Here is a 21743-nt window from a genome sequence, read left to right as displayed (position 1 = left end):
TTTAAACAATCCAGTTCTCTGATTGGTCCTCTGGTCAGGTGTTTGGTTACCCTTTCCAGGTAAAAGAAACTTAACCCTTACCTTACCTATCTACTTATGACACAGGCATCTACTGATCAAACTGCAAATGAACAGTTTGATTTGTGATCAACATGTAGAAATACCTAGTGACCATTATTTGGTGAGTGACAGTCATAACACACTGGTATACATGATTTTTCTATACATTCACAAAACAAAAATTATTGTAAAATAACAAAACTGTGAGAAAAGACACCACAAGGAAATGTGGATATAATGAATCAACCTGTGATTCATAGACACCAAAAACACAGAAGTTTTGGGTAACCTACATATCTTGAGTCTCAGGGCTCAACTGGGAATTTTCTACTTTATGTGGCTTTGTCACACACTATTAAAAAGATATGGCTAAGTAAAGTGAAACTGTATATAAAAAAAGTTTGCTGTTGAATTTTGAATGTGTGGTATGCTCTATGCCCACTCCCTACACTTGAGTCTAATCAGCTCAGCATAGCTTTGCTGTACGCTCCAACAAGAACCTCTGAAAAGCGGCTCCAGAAAAAAGAAGAGAAAAAATGCGGATAACTCAGGTGCTCAGTATCTTTGAATATCAGGCCACTTGATTTAGACGTATAAATATAACTATAAATATGTTTGTAAGTATCTAATTTTGGTCATGCAAGTTTAAAAACACTAATTTTCATACATTCCCTTCTCTTTGTCCTCCTAAGCCATTTTCAATTTTTTTTCCATCACATAATGTTCCTGTTACTTTTAAAGCTGGGATTTCTGTTACCTATTTTTTTGTCAGGCAAACAAAACTCTGGATCTCATATGATTTCCAAAGTTTTGAAATGATCTTGTCCCTCATTACATTTCTTTAGAATGGGCTGTTGGAAAATCTAAACTGTTTAAAATATTCTAAATCTTAGAACTGTTAGTACCCAGAAGGTGTTGCTAGTTGCTGTCCTTCATTTTTCCTCAAGGAGAAGCTTTAACGTATTTTTGCTTGATTCTTCCTGCCCAGAGGCTTACCTCAGAGTGGAAATACAGCAAACAGACATTTTACACTTACATCAGTATAGCAAAGCAGCTGAGTCTCTTGAACAGATTTAGAGCCCACTTGGTTATGATAGAGAGAAGGTAATGCAAACAGTCTGTGATGAAGAGAAGTGACTGAAGTGATGCTACATGGATTAACACGGCTTTTTGTTACTTTATAGTTCAGTGACCCAGAAGTGAGGAACATTCAGTACCTAGGTGAAATTTGCTGCCCAGCACAAAGGCAAAGGACAACATAATTCAGAATAAAGAACAGGAGTACTTGTGGCACCTTAGAGACTAACAAATTTATTTCAGCATAAGCTTTCATGAGCTACAACTCACTTCTTCGGATGCATAGAATGGAACACACAGACAGGAGATATTTATACATACAGAGAACATGAAAAGGTGGATGTATGCGTACCAACCGGAAGAGTCTAATCAACTGAGATGAGCTATCATCAGCAGGAGAAAAAAAACTTTTGAAGTGATAATTGAGATGACTCATAGAAGGTGTGAGGAGAACTTAACGTAGGGAAATAGATTCAATTAGTGTAATGACCCAACCATTCCCAGTCTTCTGTTAAGGCCTGAGTTAATTGTATCTAATTTGCATATTAATTCGAGTTCAGCAGTCTCTCTTTGGAGTCTGTTTTTGAAGTTTTTTTTGTTGCAAAATTGCCACCTTCAAGTCTGTCACTGAGTGGTTAGAGAGGTTGAAGTGTTCTCCCACTGGTTTTTGAATGTTATGATTCCTGATGTCAGATTTGTGTCCATTTATTCTTTTGCGTAGAGACTGTCTGGTTTGGCCAATGTACATGGCAGAGGGGCATTGCTGGCACATGATGGCATATATCACGTTGGTAGATGTGCAGGTGAACGAGCCCCTGATGGCGTGGCTGATGTGATTAGGTCCTATGATGGTGTCACTTGAATAGATATGTGGACAGAGCTGGCATCGGGCTTTGTTGCAAGGATAGGTTCCTGGGTTAGTGTTTATGTGTTGTATGGTGTGCGGTTGCTGGTGAGTATTTGCTTCAGGTTGGGAGGCTGTCTATAAGCGAGGACTGGCCTGTCTCCCAGATCTGTGAGAGTGAGGGATCATCTTTAAGGATAGGTTTAGATCTTTGATGATGCACTGGAGAGGTTTTAGTTGGGGGCTGTAGGTGATGGCTAGTGCGTTCTGTTATTTTCTTTGTTGGGCCTGTCCTGTAGTAGGTGGCTTCTGGGTACTCTTCTGGCTCTGTCAATCTGTTTTTTCACTTCAGCAGGTGGGTATTGTAGTTTTAAGAATGCTTGATAGAGATCTTGTAGGTTTTATCTCTGTCTGAGGGATTGGAGCAAATACGGTTGTATCTTAGAGCTTGGCTGTAGACAATGGATGTGTGGTGTGTCCTGGATGGAAGCTGGAGGCATGTAGGTAAGTATAGCAGTCAGTGGGTTTCCGGTATAGGGTGGTGTTTATGTGACCATCGCTTATTAGCACAGTAGTGTCTAGGAAATGGACCACTTGTGTGGATTGGTCTGAGGTCGATGGTGGGATGGAAATTGTTAAAATCATGGTGGAATTCCTTGAGGGCTTCTTTTCCATGGGTCCAGATGATGAAGATGTCATCAATGTAGCGCAAGTAAAATAGGGGCGTTAGGGAACGAGAGCTAAGGAAGCGTTGTTCTAAGTTCAGAATGACTCAGAAAATGAGAAGCTTGAGAAGATAGGGTCTTATCTACAGAGAAATGTAAGGTGTTCAGGTTGGAGACAAATAATCTGAAAGAAGAACATACACTCATCCTACACTCTGAACAGGGGGAATATCTCAGGAAAGAGTAGGATAAAAAGTAAAACTAAAACCTTCAGCATGGTACCTAGTAATAGCAATAAGAAAATAATAAAGCACTGAGATGCTAAATAGAAGTCTTGGACATAATTCAGAGGACATTATTGTCCTACTACTGTAAATATGGGACTACCCTGGAATATAGGGCAATCAACTACTCTCAGTTATAGTAGAGCAATCCCCTGATTTCATATGTTCAGTTCTGCTTGTTTTGATAGAAAAATGAAAAGTACATACAGACAGAGAAATTAGGATGGTACAAAAATCATTGGTGGTTACTCCAAAAGCTAAATATTCCATATACTGATATTTTAGACACAAAGAGATTGAGACATAGAATATTCTAAAATAAATTCTAAAAGAAAGGAAAACAATCTGAATGCTTCAATTTGTCTTAAATGGGCTTAATTTCTTAATACTGTAATTAACTAATATATGAATAAAGCTTTGATAGTAATGGCATAGTAAGTAACAGGTTTAAAAAGTTAGATTTTAACTTAGAGCAAAAGGCTTCATAGATTTAGATTTTGCTGCTAGTGATTTTTCCCTTCAGAATAAAAATCATCCATAGGGCTCAGTCTCTGTCGCAGCAAAATTCCATTTAGAACAGCACAGAGGGGGGTTTGCCAGAAGCTGATTATGGCTGTCTGATTCTCTGCTTGGTTCTGCACCACCTATGGTCTTAGCTCAGGTTAGAACAGCTTCCAGGCTGCTCTAATCTTCTCCAGATGGCAATGATCTTCAAGGGATTGTCTGACACTAGGGACAGAAAAAGTGAAGAACAACCAACCATTTCCCTGCCCCTAGAATACCATGTCCCTTTTAGTTCAGTAAGTGTTAGATCATGTACCTCATTAACACTCACTTGTGCTTTGTAGATTATAACTGTCATTTAGCACACAAATGAGAATTCAGTCTACATAAAACAAGATAAACCTGGCAGCTTCATAGGTGTCAAGCTAGGCATAATTATTTCACTTCTCGAAATAGTTTTGTAAATGCTGTTGTTGATTAGAGTATTCACAAATATGTACAAGGAATACAAAGCATAACATAAAAAAGACCGATGGCCTCATTACAAACTGTTTTGCAGAGACTACATGCACCAAAAATACATAAGGTAGCAACAGTTAGTACCGTAAACTGGCAATGAATCTTAATTCACATGTCAGTGAATAATTTGTGAGGTACAACAACATTACCTGTTATTAAAATGGCTTAAGGATGCAGTTAAGAACAATTTCTGTCAGGGCAGCCAATAATTTAAGAAAGCATTGGAATGACTTCTTTTGGCATTTTTAGTCATTAAGGTTCTCTGAGGAAACAAGATGTCTAATTAATTTTATATTTTCTTATTATTGTTTTTTTCTGATTACAGAATAAGGAGACAAATTAATAAATGTGATATATTGAAAGGAATACATATGCACCAAAATATCAGGACATGACACAAAAACCATGTCAAAACTGTTTTGGTGATTTTGAAAAATAGAAATATTTCATGTTGAAGAAAAGAAATCACAAAAATGAATTATGGCTTCTGAATATGAGGTTCATTGCTATTTCCACTACATTGTTGTGACTCACATTTGCCTGCTTATAGTGAAGGTTACCACCTGGTTGGTACTGGAACATCATGGAACTGTTCTTTGGTTCTAGCTATATTATACTTTCTCAGACGTCAAGACAGTATTTCAACATTTTGCTCTGGGGTATTCTGCTTTAGAGTTTATGTTGTTTAGATCCAAAAAAATAGACAAATGAGGGAGAACATTAAAAGAAACATACATGGTATGAGTTGCAGTTAACCTTAATTTCCTCTATTTCCTATGATCAGATCTGCACTGGTAGATCCTTATGCTTGTACAGACTGAAGTCAGCTGGGCTCTTCACAGGCCCAGAGGTCCACCTGTTCAGAGCAAGGCCTTTGTCAATAATCTTAGTGTCAGCTCTGCTCTGTGTGGATTTGGAACAAAATATGTATGTAAAGAGCCTTAAAGTATATTAAAAATGCTTCTTGTTCAGCTCAGAATGTCTTTCTCCAGCATTTTATTGCTTCTAGCTACATACACAGCAGAAAATATTTCAATATAATTATTTCTAACTATAATATTATTTAAGAAACTTTTATAGAGAACAAAGAGATTGAAAATCTTATTACAATATGTCCACTTCCCTCTTGTAACATTAGCTTTTATTCACCAGAGCCATTAATATTAATATAGTTTTGTTCTTTGAAAGTAAGGCCCTGACAAACATTTACACATGTGTAATATTGCTCATGTAAACAGTCCCATTGAAATAACTGAATAAAGTTAAGCACTTGCATAAGTGTTTGTAGGATTGAGATTTAGGAAACCCAATTCTGAGATGGAGCAACAACATTGCATTACCCTTAATGGTAAGGCATATTTTTCAAAAGGCTGTGACTGGTGTTTCAATTTCAATGTAAGTTTGTTCATAAGCTAAATATGGCTAAAATCAAGCTGATCAGTTTACTGTGCTCCAACTGCGCATAGTTTGGCTTTGTTACCAAGGCTCCTTTTGGAATCTGGAAATCGCAATCCTCTATAATCTAATCTGCTCACTAGGTTGCCAGACACCCGAGCTATATCAGGAATGCCTTTCCACAGATATTTTGCAGAAATTTATAGAAAACCTTTGCAATTCCTGGCTTTTTTCTTGTTCCAAAGAACTGGGGAAGGAAAGGCCCATGAAGATGGGGGACAAATGCAACTGATTAGAGTCAGCTGTAGTACAGGCAAATATTGCACAATCTTCTCCGATACAGCCCTGCCAATGAACTGCAACCCAGAGCTGATTAACCTCTACTATTCCAGTCAAATGCTTTCCTTAGCACAATCTACAAACCATTCCAGCTTGTATAGCGGTTGTGCCATGTAGACAGATATCTGGTAGATTTTAAGACAAGACCATTACATTCATTTTCACTCTCAGTCAAAGACAGTATCTGAACCCAGTTCACTGGAGGTGAAAGCCCTTAGGGCATTTAAATCATTGCAGTGATTAATCCTGACAGTTCCTGGGTTTTAGGATGATCTGCTGCAGCAGGTTAGCGTTTGAGAGCCCTTTTCCTGCAAACAATTAGCATACGCTTAGATGAATCATTAGAATGTCATCAGCAATAGCCTTCTTTGGGAAAAGGTTTTGTGTGCATTTCTATTAAAAAGCCTTTTATCTCACTATAATTTCAAAATATTTAGTAAAAGTATTACCACGCTACCTCTTGTCTCAGAAAAGCTGAGGTTTATGTAAACATAAATTTTAGTGTTTAACACCCACTAAAATTTTCAAGATCTTAAGGTTTTTCTATCTGACAAATCAGAGTCAGAAACGTTAGTTATAACCACTGCTGGGCTGACACCAATTCTTCCCTAAAGTCTTCCAAAGCATTTCCTTCTATGATAAATATAAAGCCCTTAAATAGACTTATGTTTTCTAACCATTGCCACGTCTGAGATCTCCTGAATCAATATCACTCTCACAGCTTGAGATTACATGATAAAGATAAAATTTGTTAATGTTCTTCCCCAAAACACATTTTAGTTTTTCCTTTGTGGCTTGCAAATCCTAAGGATGCTTGAAGGAAGCCAGTTCAGACATGAATGCAAGGGCACTTCACACAAAACGTAAGCCTCAAGTTACCCTTTTCCATTTTAGAATTATTATTTACAAATAGCAGTGTATCATCAGAGGTCATATATAGTATCTCCAGTGCATTAGGTATTGCTGAATGGTTATACCAAATACTTCCACAGTTATGATTTATTATTATTAAATGGGAATCCTCTCTTGAACTTGTTCTGTGTTTAATTTTTTTTTGAAGCCCTTCTTTTGTCTAATTACTTAGGTTTTGTTTAAGAATGTCAAACCTAGCAGCTCTCTTGGGACTCAGATTCTGTTCATTGTGACTTCTGGAATCACAGGTTTAATTTTTCTGTTTGATGTATTGTGGTAAAATGTTTTATTTGACAGACAGGTTTAGAGATCTAAAGATGTGTGAGGGCTTCTTTAGTAGATAATACTGCATGTAGATCACAGAAATCCTGCTGTTTTCAGAAAAAAAAAATTCACCCTGAGAAGTTCATTTTTAAAAAAGGATGACTGCTCATCTCACTGTTCAGATCAGAAGGGATTTTATGCTGGGCACTGATTGTATTTGTTCTTTATTAGTTGCACATAATTTTTAAATGAAAAATAAAAATTGGGATTGACTAAGTCTACCCAAGTGCATTTACAGGTGCTTACATTGCATGAGGTATGCCCACTTGCATTTAATGGAAACAGAAAAGACAAATTCACTGATAACTTGATGTGTGTGTGTCAGGGGAAGTTATTTTTCAATTCCAGATTTGTCAATAACTTTTTTTGTGCGATGAGAGCAAAAATGGCCATAACAGTAGATAAGGCTCTCACCTTGTTTAGATCCTAGATCGCCCAATGGTCTTGTTCCTGCATTTGCAAGAATTTAAGCCTCCCATCCTATTTATACACTGAGAAACTAAAATTCGTTATTACAGATTTCCCTATTCCATCAATATTTACTCAAAGAAAGACTTTTACTTAGGTTTGCATTTCTGCATTAGTGAAGCTAGTTTCCTTGAGAGCTACCATCTTTTCCAGGAGAGATACAAACAAGCCCAGGGAGATTCTCCACAATAACAGGAAATTTGTTTCTCTTTTTACCAGATCTTTTTCACTTAGTAGTCAGTAAAACAACATTTAAGCATCTAGTGCACATAGTAACCTGACAGAGGAAGCCATCTAGAAAACAATAGTTACAACTACTTTTCCACTGAGGTAGCTACCCTTCCAAGGCTTTTCTCTGGAGATTTAAGATGCACAAGTTACAATAAAGAAAATAAAAAGCTTTTAGAAAAAGAATTGAGCCAAGGCCAATTTTGTAGCACTGTAATGTAAAACTTTGACCCCCACAAGCAGCCAGATCATTTCTGGTTACCAGAAAACTGCTTTTATCAAGTTCCCTTTTTTAAATCAAGAGCTTGATTGGACAATGATCATTACTCCACCCTGTACACCTGTGGGGGACCAGAAATCAATTAACTCATTGCCTAGTATTCATGTCCTTGCAGTGTTGCTGTATCATCTCATAGCAGGGAACATTCAATGTGCTAGAGGAAAATTCATTTTCTGATTAATTCTATATGAAAATTATCCAAGCCCCCGCCTTCCAAATAATAACTTTGCATGGGGGATATAGTGGCCTCAAAACACTTGGCCAATAATATTAATTAATTGTGAATTAGTAGGAAGTACCACTAGGAATGATAATGAATAGTTATTCAGCCAGCAGTAACATGGAAGAGTGGCTTTAGAGCTTGGTTAGTTAGGTACTTACCTCAGATGCAGAAACCCCAAGTTCAAATCCCAGCTCTATCTGAGAAAGCTCTTCCCCAAAATATCAATAATTTGCATAATTAATTTTTCCCCTAACAGAAATAACTTTTGAGACCCTTTGTTTTGGCTTATCATTCTGGTCAAAAGGGGTAAGAATGCCTTTTTCTTGGAAAGCCAAGAGAACAGTCTAGTCTTGGTGGAAACAAATCTACTGTCATAGCCAGATAATTAGGCCATATTATACCCATGATTTCTCCTTTATAGATGAAAGGTAAAATGACATGGTAAGGATACACAGCATATCAGTGGCACAGATGAAAACTAGACCCTGCCTAGACCTGATTCCTAATCTTCTGGTATAAACACTCTTGTTCCTAAATAATAATAAAAGTTAAATCTCATTTATCTGAAAACTATATTTTATTTTTGACATATTTTCATATATGCCTGACATTCTTATAAAAATTTTCAAATAAGAGGAAATCCAACCATTTCCCACCATAATATAAGAGAGAAATGCTCCAACTAATTTTGCAAATCCTTGTCCAAGGGGAAATTCTGGAGAAATTAACTGTCATTTACCTGATTTGGATCATTTATGATGCTATTTTTTTATAATGCCTATTGATCAGATCCTGCAGTCACTACTCAGGCAGTCCTTTCATTGACTTAACCGAGAATTTTGCTTGAATAAGTCCTACAGGATATTGCACTAAACAATTCACCTTTTCTTTTATTGTTTGAATATATATTTTAATTTTTACTGTCTTTTATATCCACTTTCCTCATATTATTGATCTTTAGATCTTAACTTTCCATTAGATAATATAGTAGGCTAGGTTCCTATAGCTTTCTAAGTTCCCACTATCTTCTTAAGGGACTATGTGCAGGTATTAACAAGTTTAAAAATTAGGGAAGTTAGTTTTGTGACTGAGACATTCTAGTTAATAAAATATGTTTTTATTCTACTTTGACACCTGCTCTAGGCAGATCAACAATTTATCATGTTCAAATTATGATCATTATTCCATTACAGGTAGACCAAAAGAGCCTTTGGTAATTTATATACAGTTAACCCAAAGTGAAATTGCAACTTGGATATATGTTTTATGACATGCTGCTTAGTGTTCATTTCAGCTGGAAATACTGCCATATAATTCCAAGGCACTTTTGCTATTTTAAATGACATGCATACAAAATTATAAATTAAAAGTGGCCCACTGGCCCAAGGACACCACTGTTCCTACAAGGCTATTAAAAACATTATTAGTATCTGGCCCAGCTGCAAAATAGCAAAACTCATTTGTTTAAGCAATACCACCAAAAAACACATTCAAAAGAATTAGCTTCACATAGTCACTTTCAGAGCACAAACAAGGACCTGGCAGCTTCTTGCACAGATTTTTCTTTAGTACAAGCAAAAGAGCTACCAGAAGCTTATTGATGGCCTGATAGTGGACGCAGCAGCAGCAGTGAGCCATCAGAAATGTAATGCTTAAAGCAGTTGTGCCCTGCTTTTTTTGCAGTCACAACCAATATTTCTTATTAGTCAGGTCCAAATGGTAATCATTTTGAAATTATAGACTAAAATAGAAATAGATAGGGGGTCCTACCCTGAACTTAGAAAACCACATTTGGCTCTCACTTAATAAAAATGACATCTGAGAAAAAGCCACTGGTAGACTGTATATGTGGTATAATGAGTAGCTGCCTTGGGGGACAGTTATTATTATTTAATAATTTATAGTACGCTGTTATCATGTATCATAGTGCTTTACAGTAATAGAATGAACAGTACAACCACAAGAACAATAAAAACTAACAAATCCAACACACAACGAAATAACAAATACAGTTAAGTGGCAGTCATGTACTTTTTATTTGACACAAACCCAGTTCCTGACATGTTGGACATCTTTAAAGCATATTTTCCCATAACCACCCAAAAGTCTAATATTTCTTGGAAAAGCATCTCATAAAGATAAGTCTTCTTAGAAAGGAGTCCTTCCCCCACTGTGTTTGATGCTGAAATTTTCATCTAATTTTTATATATTGGTGTGTACAAAAAAAAATCTGTAGTAGAAAAAAATCATGCTGTAAAATTATCCCGAAAACAAACCAACCCAAACAAAAAACCCGTTTGGCACTATTGATAGACAGAGACCAGAACTGAAATCTTGTCTCCATTAAAATCAATGGGAGTTATGTTATTAACTTCAGTAGGGTCAGGATTTCTACCCCAGGGCGGAAAAATTAAAAAAGAGGAGTAGTCCTATTATATATATATTCTTATTTTTATTCAGCAATACTCCCATCCTAGAAAGAATGCACAGCCAAAAATCAGGCACTCTTGGGAAAGTACATGAATGAGCTACTTGTTAAGGGCAGATTATTTTATCCTTAACCTAACTGAGGTTCTTACACTACAAACGGTCTTGTTGACTTCAGTGAGACTGCTACTACTATAATCTCCCCCCAACACAGGGAACATATTTCTGCAAAACAGAGGAGAGATGTACCTCCAGCTAAACATAAGAGCCTATCAGGTGGACTAATAAATAATTTTATATTTTTATTGATAATTTAAATTGTATATACCTATCTTTTAGCTCACAACTTTTGTACTCTGTGTGACATTTTATTAGCTTAATGACTGTAATCTCCTAAAAGGTCATTTATGTTATCATGATATCATCTTTATGATCATTCCCTCCACAAATTCTATACACTGGTGAAAAAAAAAAAAGTACAGCGCAAGCAAAATTATCCTGGCTGAAAATAAAATAGCAAGAGGAAAGAGGATTTTAAAATAAAAGCCAAACAGAAGGTATGGTCCAAAATGTCAACTGAGTGGGGATGAGATGGGAGCAAAGTGATGGCATGGCAGGGTTTTGTTTATTCATTAGGTTATTAAAACAAAACGTGAAATGATAGTGTAAGGAAAAGTCCTGTTTTGCCAAAAAAAATTAGTTTGCCTGTGCTTCTTTTTTTGCTTTGTGGAACAGAAGGTGATAAAATGGGTTTATAAAGGGCTTCTTTGAAATTGTGACTATGAACGAAATTAAAAATTCTCCACAGGTCAAATCAGCAAAATGTTTTGGCATCTCAATAGTTTTGGAAACATTACCAGCAGTCTTTGTAAAGCTGCAAACTGTCATTTTGTTATGGAAATTTCTGCCTGGAGTAAATACATGACTTTGCCAAGGAGGGATAGAATGTCACCATTTTGACTTAAACTCCCTAATGGGAGGTGTATGGTGTGAAAGTGTGCTCCTATTGAGTGGAGTTCAGCAAATTCACATGCTTTCCACTGTGCCAAACATTTACCTGTGTGTAGGTATTTCAGTGCCTTGAGACTACTATGTGTATATTTTCTAAGTGTTTTAGACATATAATTTGATGAAGAAACCCTATAAGAATCCACTTCCCATGTTAGCATGCATGGTGCTTGCTAGACCGCTGTGCGTACTCTAAGCTAGAGGCAGCACTAGGAAGAGCTATTAGTGTGATTGGTTATGCAAATTAAGTTGTCATGGGATAAAAGGCTCTTACATAAATTACTTAAATTAAGCTGTCATGGGATAAGAGGGAAGATCCTTTCATGGACTGAGAACTGGTTAAAAGGCAGGGAACAAAGGGTAGGAACAAATGGTAAATTTTCAGAATGGAGAGGGGTAACTAGTGGTGTTCCCCAAGGGTCAGTCCTAGGACCAATCCTATTCAACTTATTCATAAATGATCTGGAGAAAGTGGTAAACAGTGAGATGGCAAAGTTTGCAGATGATACTAAACTACTCAAGATAGTTAAGGACCAAAGCAGACTGTGAAGAACTTCAAAAAAGATCCCACAACTAAGTGATTGGGCAACAAAATGGCAAATGAAATTTAATGTGGATAAATGTGAAGTAATGCACTTTGGAAAAAATAACCCCAACTATACATGTAATATGATGGGAGCTAGTTTAGCGACAACTAACCAGGAAAGAGATCTTGGAGCTATTGTGGATAGTTCTCTGAAGACGTCCACGCAGTGTGCAGCGGCAGTCAAAAAAGCAAACAGGATGTTAGGAATCATTAAAAAAGGGATAGAGAATAAGATGGAGAATATCTTATTGATCTTATATAAATTGATGGTACATCCACATCTTAAATACTGCATACAGATGTGGTCTCCGCATCTCAAAAAAGATATACTGGCATTAGCAAAGGTTCAGAGAAGGGCAACTAAAATTATTAAGCATTTGGAACGGATCCCATATGAGAAGAGATTAAAGAGGCTAGGACTTTTCAGCTTGGAAAAGAGGAGACTAAGCGAGCATATGATACAGGTACATAAAATCATGAGTGGCGTGGAGAAAGTGAATAAAGAAAAGTTATTTATTTGTTCTCATAATATAAGAACTAGGGGCCACCAAATGAAATTAATGGGCAGCAGGTATAAAACAAATAAAAGCAAGTTCTTCCTCATACAGTGCACAGTCAACCTGTGGAACTCCTTGCCTGCGGAGGTTGTGAAGGCTGGGAGTATAACAGGTTTAAAAGAGAACTAGATAAATTCATGGAAGTTAAGACCATTAATAGCGATTAGCCATGAGGGGTAAGGAAGGGTGTCTCTAGCTTCTGTTTATCAGAGGGTGGAGATGGATGGCAGGAGAGAGATCACTTGATCATTACCTGTTAGGTTCACTCCCTCTGGGGCACCTGGCATTGGCCACTGTCAGTAGACAGGATACTGGGCTAGATGGACCTTTGCTCTGACCCAGTATGGCCATTCTAATGTTCTTATGTAACAAGTCCACTCCCTACTCTTACTTTTCCACTGCTGCTGGTGGCGCAGAAGAGTGGCAATACTGTATCAAGCAACCCTCACTTCTGTGCTCCTGGTGGTGCTGCCTTCAGAGTTGGGCTCCCAGACAGCAGCTGCAACTCTCCAGACGCCTAGCTGTAAAGACAGCACAGAAGTAAGAGTGGGAATACAGAAATAGCCAGATTTCATGGGGGAGACCAGATTTCATGGCCCATGATGTGTTTTTCATGGCCATGTACTTGGTAGGGTCCTACATATAGAATATCTGTACCTAAGGAATGTGAATATGAGGAGCAGAATGATGGGTCAGATCCAGTTTGAGTGTAAGCCTTTCTCCTGCCCAGGGCTAACAAAGGGTTGTTTTACAGAGTAGTTAGTAGTCGTAGGGTGAAGTACACACAGAAATCATTCATACCTTGGCAACAACAGTGTTATTTCCTGGTATGATGCTGGGACAGAACTTTCTTTAGATCTCCAGTTTTATTCATTTTTTCTGTGTAAGATATCTTTGATAGCACATGGTGTTTAATGGAACATTAACAAGAAACAACTGGGTATTTCAAGGCTTCAGATACAGCCTACATTTCTATAACTTCAGAAAGAATCATAATCGATCACAAAGTGCAGCTTGAGTACTTTGTGTTGTTACTAGAATCTCAAGATGAATTCATAGCTTTGATCACAGTTTTCCTAGTACATATTGTACTATAGTAAAATAAGACATTACTAAATGTAGGGATGACACACTGCTCATCTAAGTCTGCTTATCTGTCTAATTAGCATTTCATTAGAATGTTTTTTTTCTTACTGCCCTATTTTTATTACATATTATTAAAAAAATGCTTTCATATAGATATTTTTTCCTTGCAGATCATCTTTTTCTTAACTTTTAATTCAAGTTCTCATTTGTAAGCCAGGTAATGGTGTACCAACCACTTAGAAATATATACATTTCATGTCAAATCTTAGCCCCTGGTGCAAATCAGCATAGCTCCAGTTAACTCTGTTATACAGTAACTATAGTCTTGGCTCTAAATGTTCTCTTTTGTAATGAACAAATGACTTTCTGCTATTACAATTTTTCTGTATGAAAGATCAAGTGCAACAATGCTTCCTACTTCATTCTGCTTGTCACCACTGATCTGATCTACAGATCTTCAGCTAAGGTTATGTTTACATTAGAAGCTAGAAGTTTGTTGCATAGTCATGCTCACCCTTATCTGAGCTAGGACACTAAAAATAATATTGAAGTGGCATAGGCACTTGGTTCCTGGTGGCTGTCTTGACTGGAAGGCTAGTGATTCTTCCCTCAAGTAGGGAGGCAGCTAGCTCCTGCCTCTTTGCCAGTCAGTCCCAAACTGAGCCAAGCTCTCTCCTTTTCTCTCCCCACCAAGCCAGGCGTTGACTGCAGGTATAAAGAGGCAGAGCTAGATGGGCCCAAAGGCTCTTCTTAACCCCTTCCGTACTGTTGGGTGGTTTCTCTGCTTCACCACAGAGTCATTCCACTCACTTCAATAAGCACTAACTGAGGCCTTTAGCAAGCTGTTCTGGTGGCTGAAACCAGGGGCCCACACAGAACTTTCTTCACTCCACTGCAGCTCTTCAAGGATACAGCAACAAGCACACAGATCTTCTGTAATCAATAAATAATAATATTAATAAGAATACCACTTAATACATTTGCCTTTCTCCATTGTTTATTATGATTTCCAGTGATTGGTTAGACATGTCTACTATTGATTCCCTTATTTCATTGTCCAGATCTCTTATAATTGTGTAGTTCAAACTGAAACAAATCCATTCCTGTTCTAAGGAACACACGCCTCTTTTGTAGAACGTTCTTCTCCTAGCCCTTAAAGGGCTTACAGTCTTCTCAAGTTTCTGCCTGTTCCTGATGTACCTGTAAAATTTTCCATTATACATTTTTTGTCTTGTACAATCCCCTTTCACTTTCAATCTGCTTAACAATTTTTAATTATTTGACTGCATTCTTAACTGTAGTTTCATTTGCTGACGGTAGTAGCACTAACCTGGTTGATTTATATGTCTTGTACACCCTTTTCTTTTCCTTGATTGCTCTTTGCATACTAAAAATTCAGATGTATTAAACTTCCAGTAATTTACCTTTGACTACTTCTAATTTCCTTACTTTGTTACTGCCACTTATTTTGAATGAATAATAATGTATTTTTTCCAACAGCATAAGCATTGTGCTTCCTTGAGATTTCATGTCTCCAACAGTATATCTTTGGGATGCAATAAAACTTCTGGGTTCCATTTCAAATATACTTAGACTATAATAATTATTTCTTACTGTTGTGACTGCAATCAGGAGTGATACACAGGAGCCCAAGCACTTTCTTTAGCCTCTTGTTCTTTAGCCTTCTGTTATCTCTTCTGTCCATATTTTGCTTTCATGGGACCTGATCCAAACCCCAAAGAAAGTAATGGCATTTGAATCAGGCCCACATTTAAGATTTTTCTTTTCACCAGTTACATGGTTTCATTTAACCAGGCACTTTTAACCAAAGTCATGCTGCCTTTCAACCTGAAATTCCTACTAAAAAGTTACAATGTTACTAATTTAGTTATTCTGAACAAAAAAGTTTAAAGCAGCAGAGAATGATTGAAAGCCATTAATGAGACAATTTCATTTCCTCCGCCATTTTTTAACAGAAGTCCATGTCATACCTCTTAATATAAGATTTTATATTTAAATACATGATTACCCCAAAATCCCTGATCATAGAATCATAGAATCATAGAGCTGGAAGGGACCTCAGGAGGTCATCTAGTCCAACCCCCTGCTCAAAGCAGGACCAAATCCCCACTAAATTATCCCAGCCAGGGTTTTGTCAAGCCTAATCTTAAAAACCTCCAAGGAATGAGGTTCCACCACTTCCCTAGGTAACACATTCCAGTGCGTCGCCACCCTCCTAGTAAAAAAGTTTTTCCTACTATCCAACCTAAACCTGCCCCACTGCAACTTGAGACCATTACTCCTTGTTCTGTCATTTGGTACCACTGAGAACAGTCTAGATTCATCCTCTTTGGAACCCCCTTTTCAGATAGTTGAAAGCAGCTATCAAATCCTCCTTCATTCTCCTCTTCTGCAGACTAAATAATCCCAGTTCTCTCAGCCTTTCCTTATAAGTCATGTACTCCAGCCCCTAATCATTTTTGTTGCCCTCTTCTGGATTCTTTCCAACTTTTCCACATCCTTCTTGTAGTGTGGGGCCCAAAACTAGACACAGTACTCCAGATGAGGCCTCACCAATGCCAATACCCAAGAGAGGGCAATGATCGCATTCCTTGATCTACTGGCAATGCTTCTACTTATACAGTCCAAAATGCCATTAGCCTTCTTGGCAACAGGGGAACACTGTTGACTCATAACCAGCTTCTCGTCCACTGTAACCCTAGGCCCTTTTCTGCAGAACTGCTGCCTAGCACTTAATCTAGAGTCATGTAAGACGCAGCATGGGATATCTATCCATCACTAGTGAAGAACGCATGCAATTGTTCCTATGTGAACCTCATCAGATTTTTTGCCAACTCTAAACATTGTCTAGGTCCTTTTATCTATCCTACACCACTAGCAGACTACCATCCTCCCAGTTTAGTGTTCACTCTGCAAACTGTGAGGTGCAATCCCGCCATCCTCCGATCATTAATAAAGATATTGAACAAACTGGCCCAGGACCGGACCCTGGCATCCGCTTGATAATCAGCTACCACCTAGAAGGGAGCCATTGATCCTATCTGTTTGGAGGCCTGATATCTAGTGAGCTTTCTTTCACTTTATAGTCATTTGCCAGCTATACTCTTTAATATTGCTGGCAGAAATACTATGGAAGACCAATACCAAAAGCTTTTGCTAGAGTCAAGGAATAAACATGTCTACTGCTTTCCCTCATTCACGAGCCAGTTTACTAACCGATAGAAGGCAATTAGGTTATTAGCATGACGTGCCTGGAATTCATGCTGACTGTTCCTGATACTTTCTCTTCTCAAAGTGCTTTCAAAATTGATTCCTTGAGGACTTGCTCCATGTTTCGGGACCCTGAGTGAGACTGCTGGACCTGTTGTTCCCCAAATCCTCTTCTTCCCTTTTTAAAGATGACACTACATAGCCTTTTCCAGGTCATCTGGGCCTCCCTGGATCCACATGATTTTCAAAGATAATGGTCATGGTTCTGCAACACATCCAGTCCAACGAATCCTTTAGCTCTCGAGTTGTAGCTCATTAGCTTTTTAAATACTGACACACTTTTTCTCCACAGAGGCTGGTCACCCTCCCCATACTTGCTGGCCAGTGCAATAGTCTGGGAGCTGACTTGTTCATGAAGACAAGGTGAAAAAACATTGAGTCATGGAGCTTTTTCACATCTCTGTCACTTAGGTTGCCTACCCATTCGTAAGAGTGGTCAAACTTTCCCTGACCTTCTTTGTTGCTTAACATACCTAGAAACCCTTCTGTTACTTTAACATCCCTTGCTAGCTGCACTCCAAGTGTGATTTGGTCTTCTGATTTACTCCTGCATGCCTGAGCTTATTTTACCACTTCCCCGGGTCATTTGTCCAATTCTCCACTCTTGTAAGCTTCTTTTTTGTGTTTAAGATCAGCGGATTTCTGTTAGAGCAAGCTGGTTGGGCCCCGCCATATTTACTGTTTTTTTCCATTGGGATGGTTGTTCCTGCAAGACTCAGAAGGATTTTAAAATACAGCAGCTTCCTGGACTCCTTTCCCCCTCATGTTACTCTCCTAGGGGATCCTGCCCATCAGTTCCCTGAGGGAATCAAAGTCTGCTTTTCTGAAGTCCAGGGTCCGTAATCTGCAGCTCTCTTTTCTTCCTTGTGTCAAGATCCTGAACTCGACCATCTCATGGTCACTGCGTCCCAGGTTCCCATCCACTTTTGCTGCTAGAATCCTACTAATTCTTCTCTGTTTGTGAGCAGCAGGTTGAGAAGAGCTATGCCCCAGCTGGTTCCTCCAGCACTTGCACTAGGAAATTGTCCCCTACACTTTCCAAGAACTTCTGTGCACTGCTGTATTGCTCTGATAAATCATGAAGCCTCTGAAATTATGTACTTTGGTGATTGTCATAGTTATGGGCTAACTACAGCTCTGCCCCCTTTCTGATCTTTCTCAGTGCACCTCTCTCAAGTGGTCAGCCTCTTGCCCTTACCTGTCTTTGGGTGGAATCCTTTGATTCTTGATCCTTTGACTCTTACACCAGGATCTGGGTATCCTGTCTCAGGTATATAAACTACTTATCACCCTACATGGCCAACTGGGTTTCATTCCTTCAGGAACCTGACACCAGCAATATTAAATAGCAGCCTTCTTAAAGCAAAGTATTTGAAAAATACAAAGTATCTGGAACACAGAAAAAAAGATTTTAAAATAAGGATCCTACATGCATATTTATTCTCATCTATTCTTATACTTCACTACAAGCTAAAGGCTTCTGTACGTGGAAAAGTTATAAACGAAGATGTGAATTGAAACTGATATAGTATAACCAACTGCTCACATAGACATTCTTATTCTAATATAAAAAAGTCTTTTTTTGGTTTAGCTCTTGTTCATTTAAACTAAATTGGAAAAAAAAACAAAAGACAAAAAACACTCATTTCAGAATAAGTGTATTTAACGATATCGATTTAACTATACCACTATAAAATCTTTTCCATGTAGACAAGTCCAAAGTTTGATGAGCTTTTCTCTTAAATTACAGGAACACAACAGAACCAACTGACATTCTCTAGGCAAAGCAGAGAGCTTCCTATGTGTCTGCTGGACTCTCAGGCCATGTCTACACTACAATATTAAGTTGACCTAACTCATGTTGCCATACATCTGCCTCAGTAATTACATCACTTGTGAGGGTCTCCACTTTGCTCATTGTGTCAGCAGTGCACATCCTCACCAGGATTGTGTGTATCGATTGCATTGACAGTGTGGGGTATTGTGGGATGGCTCCTGAAATCCAGTAAGAGTCAACACAAGCAACACAGTGTCTACAGAGTTACTTATAGACCTAACTATATCGACTTTCACTCTACGCCTCTGATGGAGGCGGAGTTATTAAGTTGGCGTAGTGAGGCAGTTATGTTAGAGGGAGTGAAATTTAAATGTAGACACTTCCATAGTTAGGTCGACATAAACTGCTTTGTGTCGACCTAACTCTGTAGCGTAAACCAGATCTGAGTCTAGTTCTCAATGGTCCATACAATCCAAGCTCTGTGTGTGTGTGTGTGTGTGTGTGTGTGTGTGTGTGTGTGTGTGTGTGTCTTATGTTTTCATTTAGCAGAAATATCCAGAAGGACCAGTCCAGGAGATTGTCCTCATTATGGCTACTCCATTTTATGAGCAGGTAGGCTCAATGGGTTGTAATCAGTGGCCTGAAGACTGTATCTCACATGTGAGAGAGGGTGTTGAAACTATCTGATCCCTTTTGTTAGATGAAAATGTTGGGCTTCAAAAACATTTTAGAAGTCAAAAGCATAAATCACCTTTTGCGATACCTATTGAAATGCTGTATGCAATTTAGAGACTTATGGTCATATTTCATCATAGTGATCTTATACACATGTACTACAACTCTCCCTTTCCTCACAAAATTTCTCTCAGCTGTTTGCCCTATTTATTTATATAAATAAAATATTTTTCTTTGTATCTTTCACTGTCAGGTCACATAATTCCTGATCTTTCAGAAACCAGTTAGGGAAACATGTCAAAGGGTAAAATTTTCAAAAGCACCTAAGTGAATTGGGTGCTTATGTTCCATTTTCAAATGGACTTAGGTACCGTAAAGTTATTGAGGCACCTAATTCCCATTGATTTCAATGAGAGTGCTGGTAATAGCAAAAACCAAAGGACAAATTCTCATGGCTCATACTGAGAACAAAAACCTGGGTCCAGTTATTCATTGCAAATTAATTATTCAATAAACGTACTCCTTTCTTTTTACAAACTAATTCGAGTTTCTATTAATGTATTTCTTATTTCTATTTATTGGCCATATAAAACAGGCAAACAAATTTGGCCTGTAGGTTATTCAATTGACTATACTTTCTTTGCAGTGTGCAATTGGTCAAATAAGAAGGGATTTTTCAAAATAAACTTTATGACTGGAGAGGACAAATCCTATGGACTTTCAATGGGACTTATGCTATCAAGTCATTTAGAGCCTTCTGAACTCCCCCCTCTCTCTCATGCAATATATTTTTCTATTCTTTGGTTGGCTAAAACCAATGATATCGATGAATTCACATGCAAATTTTGAGATTAAAAATAATTTGTGCTAATATTCATTACACTTCCAGGATTCCCAAATATTTTCATGAATAAAGTAGGAGTTCCCCAAATAACTGCAATGAATAATATTGACCTCAGACTAAGAGTGGTGAATATATCTCAATATTTTGAAAATATCCCATATGACAAACATAACCTTTTTTATCATTCTGTCATCTGTATCTTGGATGTAATTTAAATTTAGTCACAGTTGTTCTATTTTCAAATTTAAATTACAAATATATCTAATTATCAGTTTCAATGGGATAATTATTTTAACTTTTAATGCAATTTTAAAAGTGCTGTAAACATTATCACTATCTCAGCAATTTTGACTGAGGAATCTCTATTTAGCTGTGTGGTTGAATTTGTCAGTATTGTGAGGACTTCCCATATACTGTAAATCGTCATAATCTGAAAGGAATGAGAATTGAGTGTTTTCAGATCTTCAAGGGAATGCTATAAGCAAAGACACATAATTCAAAGATTTGGTATTGCACCAAGCAATTATTATTTTTGGAACCTTCAGATGTCTACACATTGCCTGAGGAAACACAGCTGCAAAAAATGCCACTCACCTGCCGCAATAGATGGGGAGAATTGATAGGGTCATTGATGAAAAGGAATAGTCCCAGCAGTGAGGAAGGGAGACATTCACTGACGGACGCCAGATACCTCCTCCCTCATTGGAGTCTCTGACACCATGGCCAGCTGAAGGAGAACAGCATTCCCCGCTCCCAGGTTTTATGCTGGAAAGGGAGCCATATGGAACTTATTTTGACCACCCCTCCAGCAGCCCCATCCTATTTACCCTGAACTACGAATGGGAATGTGGCCTGACAGAAGCTGCAAGTGTTCCATGGGCCAACTGGCAGAGGACCAGGGAGTTTTTAACCTTCCTTACATCACCTTCAAGCCACAATGAGTTAAGTAGGAATGCTCTTAATACCTAACTGAGGTGAAGTTGTTCATTCGTCACAACATGAAGCCTGTTTCCAGGACCACAGGTGCTGACTTAGTGGGTGTTCCAGGGCTGGAGCACCCATGGATAAAAATTAGCAGATGCTTAGCACTCACCAGCAGCCAAGCTCCTCCATCTCCTCCCCCTCCTCCCAGTGTCTTTTCCCCACTGGCAGCCCCGCTGACCAACTTCTCTTCCTCTCTCCCAGCATCCCCCACCTGCCACGAACAGCTGTTTTGCACCATGCAAGTCTGCTCCGGGAGGGAGGGGGAGGAGCGGACACATGGCATGCTTGGGAGAGGGGGCAGAAAGAGGCAAGGAAGAGGGGGGTGGGGGTTTGGGGGGGAAATGTGATTATTTTTTTTTTTTTTTTTTTTTTAAAAAAAGAGATTT

This window comes from Chelonoidis abingdonii, chromosome 6, assembly GCF_003597395.2.
Source record: "Chelonoidis abingdonii isolate Lonesome George chromosome 6, CheloAbing_2.0, whole genome shotgun sequence".
Taxonomy (NCBI): domain Eukaryota; kingdom Metazoa; phylum Chordata; order Testudines; family Testudinidae; genus Chelonoidis; species Chelonoidis abingdonii.
This window is presented reverse-complemented; position numbering follows the sequence as displayed.